Source organism: Leptonychotes weddellii, chromosome 6 (assembly GCF_054177405.1).
Source record: "Leptonychotes weddellii isolate Sample4059 chromosome 6, ASM5417740v2, whole genome shotgun sequence".
NCBI classification, from domain to species: Eukaryota; Metazoa; Chordata; class Mammalia; order Carnivora; family Phocidae; genus Leptonychotes; species Leptonychotes weddellii.
Window position 1 is genome coordinate 42,589,207 of NC_138374.1, and position 10,162 is coordinate 42,599,368.

The following is a 10,162-nucleotide window of genomic DNA, read 5'->3' on the forward strand; positions in this document are numbered from 1 at the left end:
AACTTTGCACAGTGGCAGTATCGTAGCCAATGAGGTTTATCCGAGGCACGATTATTGCTAATTGAAAGATACATGAAAGAACAATGAGGCAAAATTTGCCTTACCAAATATCAAAATATACCATAAAGTCATTGTAATTCAAATGAATATGGCTATTGTCTAAAAACTCTGCTTTAGCTGTAGTTTCTCAATCATGGTATGAATTTACTCCCCCCCCCTTTTTTTTTTTGGCTTGAATTTAAAAATTGGTAAAGCCAGAGAGTAACGATGGGATTTATGGTAAGGAGACTGAAGTTGGTTACATGAGCAGTCAATCAGGTTCACATGATTGAGTCTCAGCAAAAACTGTGGACACCAAGGCTTGGGTGAGCTTCTCCAGTTGCCAGTATTCTGTGTGTGTTTGTCACACATCGCTGCTGCAAAAGTAACTGTTCATGACTCCACAGAAGACAGCTGGAAGCTCTGAGTTTGGTACTTTCTTAAACTCTGCTCTTCGAATCTCTTTCTTAGGCTAATTTTGATCTGTATCCTTTCCTTATACAAAACTATAACCATGAACATAACAGCTTCCGTGAGTTTATGAGTTCCTTGAGTGAATTACCAACCACAAGTGTGGTCTTGGGGTCTCTGAACTTGTAGTTGGTGTCAGAAGTCAGGGTAGTTTGTGTATCATGCTCCCTCAAACTCACTGTCCTTGAGAAGTTTGGGGGCATCTGGGTTATGCTAGCATGGTGAAACCAGTTAAGAACTTTTCTTTTGATTCAGCTTATTAAATTCTATTTTTCTGAAACAATGCTCATTTCAACTAAGTTTTAAGATGTATTTTTAAAATATTTTATTTATTTATTTGACAGAGACAGAGAGCACAAACAGAGGGAGCAGCAAGCAGAGGGAGAGGGAGAAGCAGATTCCCAGCTGAGCAGGGAGCCCGATGGGGGACTCGATCTCAGGACCCTGGGACGTGACCTGAACTGAAGGCAGCTGCTTAACTGACTGAGCCACCCAGGCGTCCCTAAGATGTATTTATTTAAAGTTGTTCCCTGATAATTTTCTGAAAGCTCTGCTTTATATAGTTATATCCCATTTCTCAATCCAGGTCTCAATTTCCTTGTCACTTTTTTTTTCTTGAATTAAAAAATTATCTTCAGTTTTAGTAAAATATAAATTTTTATTAAGCTATGGTTGAGGTAAACCCCTTTTAAGTGTTCAATTTGAAGAGTTGTGACAAACGTATATAGTCATGTACCAGCAGCACCACAATCATCATATGGAATATTTCTATTTCCCACTCTAGTTCTCTCATACCGCTTGGTGGCCAATCCCTTTCCCCAGGCCCCTGGCCCCAGGAAACCACTGATCTGCTTTACTACAGTTTTGCTTTTTTGTAAAATCTCATATAAATGGAATCATGCAGGAGATGGTATTTTACTTCTGGCTTTTTCACTTAAAATAATGATTTTGAGATTCAGCCATGTTGCAGCGTCCATCCGTATGCCATTCTTGTTAGTTGCTGACAAGTATTCCATTGTATAGATATGCCAAAATTTATTTATCTATTCACCACTTGATAGATATATTTGGGTTGTTTCTAGTTTTTTGGCAGTTGTGAATAATGGTCCTATGAACATTTGTATACAACCTTTGTTTGGACATATGCTGTCATTTCTCTTGGATCAATATCTAAGTGTGGTCATATGGTAAGTGTATGTTCAACTTTATAAGACACTCAGACTGTGCTCCAAAGTGTCTGTATGATTTTCATTCCCACCAGCAACATATAAGAGTTGCAATGCTCCACATAGTCATTAATATTTGGTATTGTCAGTTGCCTACTGTGATTTCCTCCACTGCTAGCACACTTACCATTAGACCTTGAAGCCACTCTTTGTGCTGTAGTGCATATGGTCCAATCTCTACAAAGATCCTGCAGGAATCCAGAGACTGAGAGGACTCAGACCCTCCATTATGTTGGATGTCTCTAATCCCATCTCTTCCATTAGAAATGTCAACATCCCCATGTACCTGGCTTCTCCGGCCTTTCCTCCCCTCCACATACCGGCTTCTTTCTTCTTCCTGAGGGAATGTGCCAATAGGTGAGTATCCTCCCCTCTGCTGGCTGGAAACAAAAACTCTTACTCCTCTCTCTCTGTTCCCAAGATCCTACTCTTCAGATTCTCTGTCCTGGGTGAACCGGAAGGAATCACTGCCATCAGATGGGTCTCTATCCCTACCTCTGTCTCAGTTCTGGTTCTGTCTCTTTATGTCTATACGTGTAGGTCTATATCCACTTGCTGATATTGTATGTGCCCAGAACCAGGTCTAGAAGGAAATATTGCAAATTGGTAATAATGGTTACATTTTGGTAAAGGATAAAACATGAGAGAGAGAGAGAGAGATTTACTTTTTTAATGTGTACACTTGTGGTTGGCAACAATGTGTTGGCACCTTAAAGCAATGTCATTACAGAGAAAATAGCTACAATGTTAAGAAATAAAAGTGTCTTCACACTCCACATCTTGGGCGCATCTGTTCTAGGAGATCTCTATAGTTCTTCCCAGCTCCGCCTACCTCTCATCTAATTATTAGTTATAATTTTAAAAACCATCTCCATTTTCACTGCAGAGGAGGAGGTACTCAGAGCTCCCAGACAAAGAGAGACCTGCCTAGTGAGACAGGTGGCTTCATTCATTAGTGGGCTTCCCAAGACGCTCTCAGTTTCGTTCTAAAAATGCTTAGAGGGAAAAGCATCCCAGAGAGAGTCTAGCTGTGCCTAACACAGTCCACAGTGTCTCTTTTCCTAGTGCCACCTTCAGTATAGCATGTGTCTCAGACAGAAGAACCGTGTTTGGGATGAGGAAAAAAAAAAAAAGCATTGTGTCCCAAACCACAGATACCCTGCTTTGGACAATAACACACTGCCACCAGCCAGTCCTTCTGAGAGGAGATGAAAGTCTCCTCCCCGCCTCCAGTCCCCTGGCCGCATGGACTCTTGGCAATCTCTCAAGGTATCAAGAGCACCCCCTCGTTGGCACACTGTCGGGATGCCCAGGGACCTGTTTGGAAGCTCTTTCTGCATCCCAGGGATGTTGGTGAGCTTTCAGGTCAGTGATGGGGTGGCCAGGGCTACTTCCTGAAAAAGCAAAGGGATGGGTATTCTCCACACTTTCCTCAGCCTCACCGGAAGAAACATCAGCTCAAAGCTTTTGCCTGGCAAGGTCTCCTCTTCAGTAATTCAGTGTCTCCTCTCCCCAGGTGGCCATCAGAGTGGTGCCTGGGCCACCAGTTAGGCAATACCTATTCTCCATCCTTGGCCCTAGGCACTCAGGCCCACAGGGACAGCTGTGGCTTCTCTCTGGTCAGATGCTGTGGACACCCAGGGAGACCTGGAACTGGACTGGCTCCACAGCAGGCTCCTGGCGGGGGTCCCTGCGGGTCCCGTGGCCCTGTTCTGGAGTGCCCACACTTCATGAAAAGGACTTCACACGTCTTTACCTCACGTGCCATCTGTTATTCAGCCATACTGCTGTTCCTACATGTTTCTGAACATTAAGAGATCTTTGCACACATGCTGGGTCTCCAACCTTGACAGCTTTTCTGCTGTCATACTCCTCTTCATCCTTCAATGCCCAGGGCAGGTATCATCTGCGTTATGCTGCTCTTACAGTCGGCCTGAGTTAGTTCCCCTCCTCTGAGCTCCCATGGTTAGTTCCTTCTTCTGCTACCTCAGCCCCTCCCTCTCTCTGGCCTCCCCCACTGGACTAGCATATGCTCTTCATATCCACATTTCCAGACTGGGGCTTGGGACGGTTATTAAGAAGAATGGCTTGGCTTTCCCCATACCACCCTGAGACAGGAATTCTGATTGTGGAAATGAACCCAGCCAGGAAAGGTTCAATGGATCAGCCAGGGTTCATGACAGTTTTCTCTAAAGAGAACTCTGTGATTAGTGATTTAAGTTACTTCGCCACTACAACCAGCAGGAACACTTTTGCTAAAGAATTAATCATCTAACAAACCTCCACCATCCCACTGAGTCATTGTGCTGGAGGGGCAGGTTCCAATACTTAGGAACATTCCTGCAAGCCTGATCCTTGGCCAGACCTTTCAACCATGCTACCTGGAAGAGTTTTTTCCTTTCTTTCAAAGGAAAATATATGGATTCGAAGTGTTTTTCTCTGGGGGTACAGTATACATGACTGAATTTGAAGGATGTTTTTCTGCACAACTGGCATAAAATCTTCCATATTTTCCAACAAGTCAATGCATGGCTCATCCAGCAAATGATTTATATTAATAGATACCCATTATCTGCTGAAAGGGTTTCTGGGATAATGTGACTGAAGTTCATAATTAAGCTACAGAATGCCAGGGCTCTCTCTTCAAGGCCCAGATCTAGAACTGTTCTCGCTCCTTCGTGTGGTGCAGCTTTAGGAATTTGTTGAATGTCAGAATATGAGTTTTGAGTGTCCAAATTTCCTAAAATAAACGTGCCCTGCAGCATCTGAAGTGTTCATTTCAATTTGTTCACTCTTCAGGAGGTTCCGTGTTTTTTGGGTTTTGTTTTAAATAAAACAATAATAAAACATGCAAACAAACTCACTGCGTCTTAAACCTGGGAGTCAAGCAGGATCTCAGAAAGATATTTGCACACCCATATTTATAGCAGCATTATTCACAATAGCCTAGATGTGGAAGCAACCCAAATGTCCACCTATGGGTGACTGGATAAACAAAATGTGGCGTATATATGCATCGGAATATTCTTCGGTCTTAAAATGGGAGGAAATCCTGTCGCATACTACAACATGGATGAAACTTGAGGACATTGTACAAAGTGAAATAAGCCAGTCACGGAAAAACAAATATTGTATGACTCCACTTATATGAGGTATGCAAAGCAGTCAGACTTCTAAACAGAAAGTAAAGCGGGGGGCAAGGGAGGGGTGGACGTGGAGAGTTGTTTAATGGGTATGGAGTTTCAGTTGTACAAGATGAAAAAGTTCTGAAGATCGGTTGTGCAATGAATGATGTGACTATCCTTAGCATATTGAACTGTATGCTTAAAGATGGTTAAGATGGTAAATTTTATGTTTTGCAATTTTTTTTTACCACAATAAAAAATGGAATGACAACAACAACAAAATAAACTCTGAAGGCCATTCAGGATCATCTGGTCTGTCCTACTATTTTGCCAATGACACAGAGATCTGCTCAAGATCTTCATCCATTTATTCAAGGTGACCCGACTCACAGCTGGCTACTCGTTGTGCTCCAGTAGCCTGTTTTTCCAGCAGCTCTGTTGAGTTTCCTTTCTCCTCCATTGGGGAAAGGAGGAACCCAAGGTCCTGTGGTGCTCCCAGGGTAGTGGGGAGAGGGCCTGCGAGGCACTAAATTCTCATGGCAATCACCCTGTTTTTTCTTATACCACCATCAGCCTCCTGGGTGGCTCATTTTTACTGGGTACAAGTATAGATAATTATGGAAACAAGTCACGTGCCCCTCTGGGTCCTGAAGATGACAGAAGCCCAGAGTGTTGCCAAAGAACGGCAGAGTGAGCATCCCCAGTACCTGGGAAGCCTTTTCCTGTGCTCTGGATCTGGAGCCACACTCCCAGCAGACACCATCCTATCTCAAACATTGGGTTGTTTGTTGGCTTGAGTCTGCAGGCACCTTTCTATTCAGGCTCAAGGAGACTCCACCGCATCCTTGCAGACCTCCAAAATGTTCTCACTACAGAGCTTTAGCATCACTGAATGTGACACTCTGCTAGGTATTCAAGGCCATCCCTGACCTGACCCTAATGTACGTTTCCAGTCATATCTCACTGGAAGCTGACATTGCATAATGACTTTATCTAGGGATTGGGGTCAGGGTTGAATTAACGGTCTTTCTCTCTGAGACCATAGTCACTATCTCACTAAACCTCTCTTAAAGAACAGAGATGATAGTATCTAGTGTGCGGAAGGTATGATGAGATAATGCATTCCAAACCTGAGCCTAGAGCCCTTAACAACGTAAGCAGTCTTCGAAGAACCTGGAACTGGAGCTCTTGTCAGTGGCACAGATGTCCTCTGCTCCAGCAGATTAGGCTCATTTAGCAGATCTAGACACGGTGATCTGTGCATTCTGACCTCTGCCTCTGTCTTATTTGCTCTTCATCCTTTCTAGAACATCTACCCCAAATCCCACCAAGGCCCCGATGAATGCCACCCCCTTCTTGAAGACTTCACTACCTTCCCAGGAGCAAAGTATCTGTACTCCTGGTTGACTTGTATGGTTCTGGGCTATAATTAGCCATAAGGAAATTGTGTCACCCTGTGTGACAGGGTCTTGCTAAATGCAGGAAGTTCCAGTACCTGAGATAAGTGCTTAGTCTTTCTCTTGGCACTTTGGAAAGTTCTCAGAGCAAATTCCACAGTTCCAATCTCTTCAAAGGAATTCTGTGAGACCTCAGGGAGACACCTTTGTGACCCAGTTTGTCAGCTACCCCAAGCCTTAGGGAAGAATGAGGCTTTCTTGAGTATATTGCATGGAACCTTATAGCAGGCTGCAGGCTGTGTTCTCATTTATTCAGCGAATGGAACCCTGGGTGGTGGGGTTGGCTTCCCTCTGCACCACCTTGTGTACATGGGGCTGCCCCTCCGTTCCCTACCAGTGTTTAGATCCAAAGGTCTAGGCTAATTTTCCTTTCCTACCTTCACAGCAACTTCTCCTGCTTTGGATTCTCTTGGGACTTGGGGTTCCTCTCTTGGGACATGATTCCAGCCAGTTTTGAGTAATTATTATTTGGCATGTGATTTGCTCCTTGATCGGATTAGAAGCTCCTTGGGGGCAAGGATTATGTTGGACCAATTTCTCTATGTGTGCAGAGCCAAGCATGGTACCGGCTCATGCTTGGTACCTAATGGTCTTGTGTTAACTGTTATCACAGTGAAAACAATAGCTACCAATTGCCATATACTCATGACCTGTCTGACCCTGTTCTGCGTTTCACATCCATGACTTTAGGAATCCTCACATCGGTTCTGTAAAGAAAGCATTACTATTCTCTTAGAGACAAATATTAGGGGCACCTGGGTGGCTCAGTTGGTTAAGTGTCTGCCTTTGGCTCAGGTCATGATCTCAGGGTCCTGGGATTGAGCCCCGTAAAGGGCTCCATGCTTAGCGGGGGGTCTGCCTCTCCCTCTGCCACTCCCCCTACTTGTGCTCTCTCTTAAATAAATAAAATCTTTTTTTTTTTTTAAGACGAGGATTAAAAAGTTTCAATGACTTGGTTAAGGTCATAGTGGTGCAAGGAAAACGTAAAGATGGGGTTATAATTCATCTCCACATGATGGATAGATGCATGGATGGCCAAGTGAAACACAAATACAGACACATCATTGCATTTGCAAAATTTCCACCTCACACCTGAAACCAGCTACGCAAGCCTGAAGACAGCTGGCTTCCCCCAGACAACGTGGCCCAGCATTGGGACGTGGGCTGCCTGTTTGGGGGCTGCCGTTTGTCCAGACCCAGGCTGGGGTTGCCACATCCTCAAGCTGCCACACTGAACAAGACGATCTGCACAGGGGCTCCTGTGCCTTCTCTAGCTTCATCTTCACAGTTGGCCTCAGTTTACTCTGTAAACTCCAGGAGGGCAGGAACTTTCTCCCCTAGCACAGTGCCTGCACCAGGGAGGTGCTCAACAAACAGCCATTATTATTTGCAAGTTGCCCCTTATACCACGTCTACGTATATTTTCTGAATGAGAAATACGGAGGCTGAAGCAGGGGTATTTTACACAAAATTAAGTGGTAAGTAAGCTTCTATGAAAGCAAACACAAAAAGGAAACCTGTCTGCCACCCATCAAAGGTCTCTCCCTCGGTGCCTGGTTCTTTGCATAAGCAGACACGTGAGCCTGGGGAGACTCCCCACAGAAAGTCCTTCTCAGAGGACAGTCTGTGAAGTGCTGGTGACACCCTATGGCTGTGAGAGGAAACACAGTCCCGGGTCTTTCGTCAGCGTGGAGCGGGGTGGGGGAGGGCTGGGGTGGGGACCCACAGCCACCAACACCACGATTTAAATAACCAGAGGCTGACTTCCAGACAATGAGCCCCCAGACGGACTACACCCCGCCGGAGAGAGTTAGAGGCTTTAGCGAATGGTGGTTCTATTAGTGACCGTAATACTGGTTGTGAACGATGGATAATGGCCATTGCAAAGGACATTCTAATAATTCTCATCTGAAGGGTAGCGTTATGCCAAGAGAACAGTTTCAGTGGGTCCTCCTTCTCCTATTTCAGTGGAGTAATGGTGTATTTCAGGTTAGGTAACCAGCTAAGCTGAAGAAGGTGGTCATGTCTGCCAGCTCCCTCCACGGGACTGACTTGCCCACAAAAAACTGCAGGTAGAGAAGCCGAAACCCAGAGGAAGAAGACGGGCAGAGCCTCTGACAAGGACCGACAGGTTCCCGAGACCATAGGGGAGGAGACCAAACAGTGTGACCTTGAATGCAGAGAAATAGGACCCCACGATGAGCAGGCACATGACAATCTCAACCACCAGAGAGGTCAGTTTTCCTCCCAGGGGAAGGACTGGTGGAGAAAGTAGTCAGAAGAATTGCTGTCCCATTCTGGAGGCTGGTGCGGAAGAATCCTGTTGAACCAGGAAGACCGGGGAATGAAGCAACCCACCTTGCAGTCAAAATGGAGAAGGCTAAGGCTATAGATGTATATTTCAGAATTCCTAAAGTAAAGAAATTGAGCTGCTTCAACTCATACGGATAAATTTTATTTCCCCAGTGGAAACATTGCTTTACTTCTTTTTAATTTTACAGCATTCATGATCATTATAAAGAAGTTTAAGTAATACAGAAAAGTATTAACGACATAAAAATTCAGCAGCGATCCTATCACTCAAATGAGCGTCTTTCTATATAGTTCTCTGTGCACAGACACGTGCACACATACATTAACATATGTCCTGAGATAATACATTTGCTATGTCCTCACATATCACTCTACATTATTGCTTTTAACGGCAGCATTATAATCATACCGGAATGTTTTCGTGATGAATTCCAGTAATGCCGCTTGTTCTATCTACCTATCTGAAATACACAAGACTTTAAATACCAAATCAAAGTTCTCTTTTTGTAATCCGCTCTTAAAATCGTCAGTCTATGTTTATATGTTTTGCTTTTGTTCTGTGAAGTTATTCAGGAAATGTTCCTATCTTTGTTTTAAGAAAAGGTCAGATGCTAAGCACAGTGGAACCTGGGATACAATACCGCAAGATTGTGGAGTTCGTTCTGCCAGTTATGTAAAACAAAACCGTTAGAGGGGAACGTGGGCAGGCAGGACTTGGAAAAGTTCCCTAAACCTGGAGCCCCTCCCGTGCCCCTCTGTCCCGCTCCTCCAGCCTGTGATACTGCCCCCTGGTGGTGCTAGGGCCCGGCAACCTCCAGTCGTGTCTTTTCCTCCTTTTTCCCTTCACTGGGATACTAAAAGGGCACTACTTAGGGAGGAGGAAGAAATACTACAAGACAGAAAAGCTTTATTTTTAATTATGTGGATTCTGAGTCTTATAAAATAGTTCTGGAATAAGGTAAAAGAACCCGATCCCTTTTATAACATCTTTGCAAACCCCTCATCTTTCTCCCACCTCTCTCTCTCTCTCTCTCTCACACACACACACACTCATACACATACACATACCAAAATCATATGATCACTCACACATACTACCACGTTCCCCCTATTTGTGGGCATTCTAATTGCTTTGGGTTTTTCATTACTATAAACATATTTTGCTGTGCAACTTTGTACATACATCTTTATACATCTTGATAAATTAATGACTTTCTTGTGCCTCACTTCCTTTGTAGGAGCAAAGGGGCTGCAGGAGGCACAAAGTGGCAAGAGTTTCTTTTCCCTACTTGTACCAGAATGCCCCCAAAGGCTCAGAGCTCTGCCTGGGGACTATGGTGAAGCTTCAGCCCTTGGAGGCAGACATGCAGGTGCAAAGGAGCAATGACTGATTGGCCGCAGGCACCTTCAAACCCCTCTTCAGAGAGCAGAGGGAGCAAATTCACTGAGCAGGAGAGACACTACATGGTATTGGATGTGCGCTCAGTGACATATCACTAGGGATGACACAAGTAATCTAGGGAGGAATCTG

General features: G+C 44.5%; 1 pseudogene; it reads left to right on the forward strand.

Moving 5' to 3' along the window:
- Nucleotides 1–130, forward strand: LOC115944968 (U4 spliceosomal RNA; annotated as a pseudogene).
- The last annotated feature ends 10,032 nt before the right edge of the window (nt 131–10,162 follow it).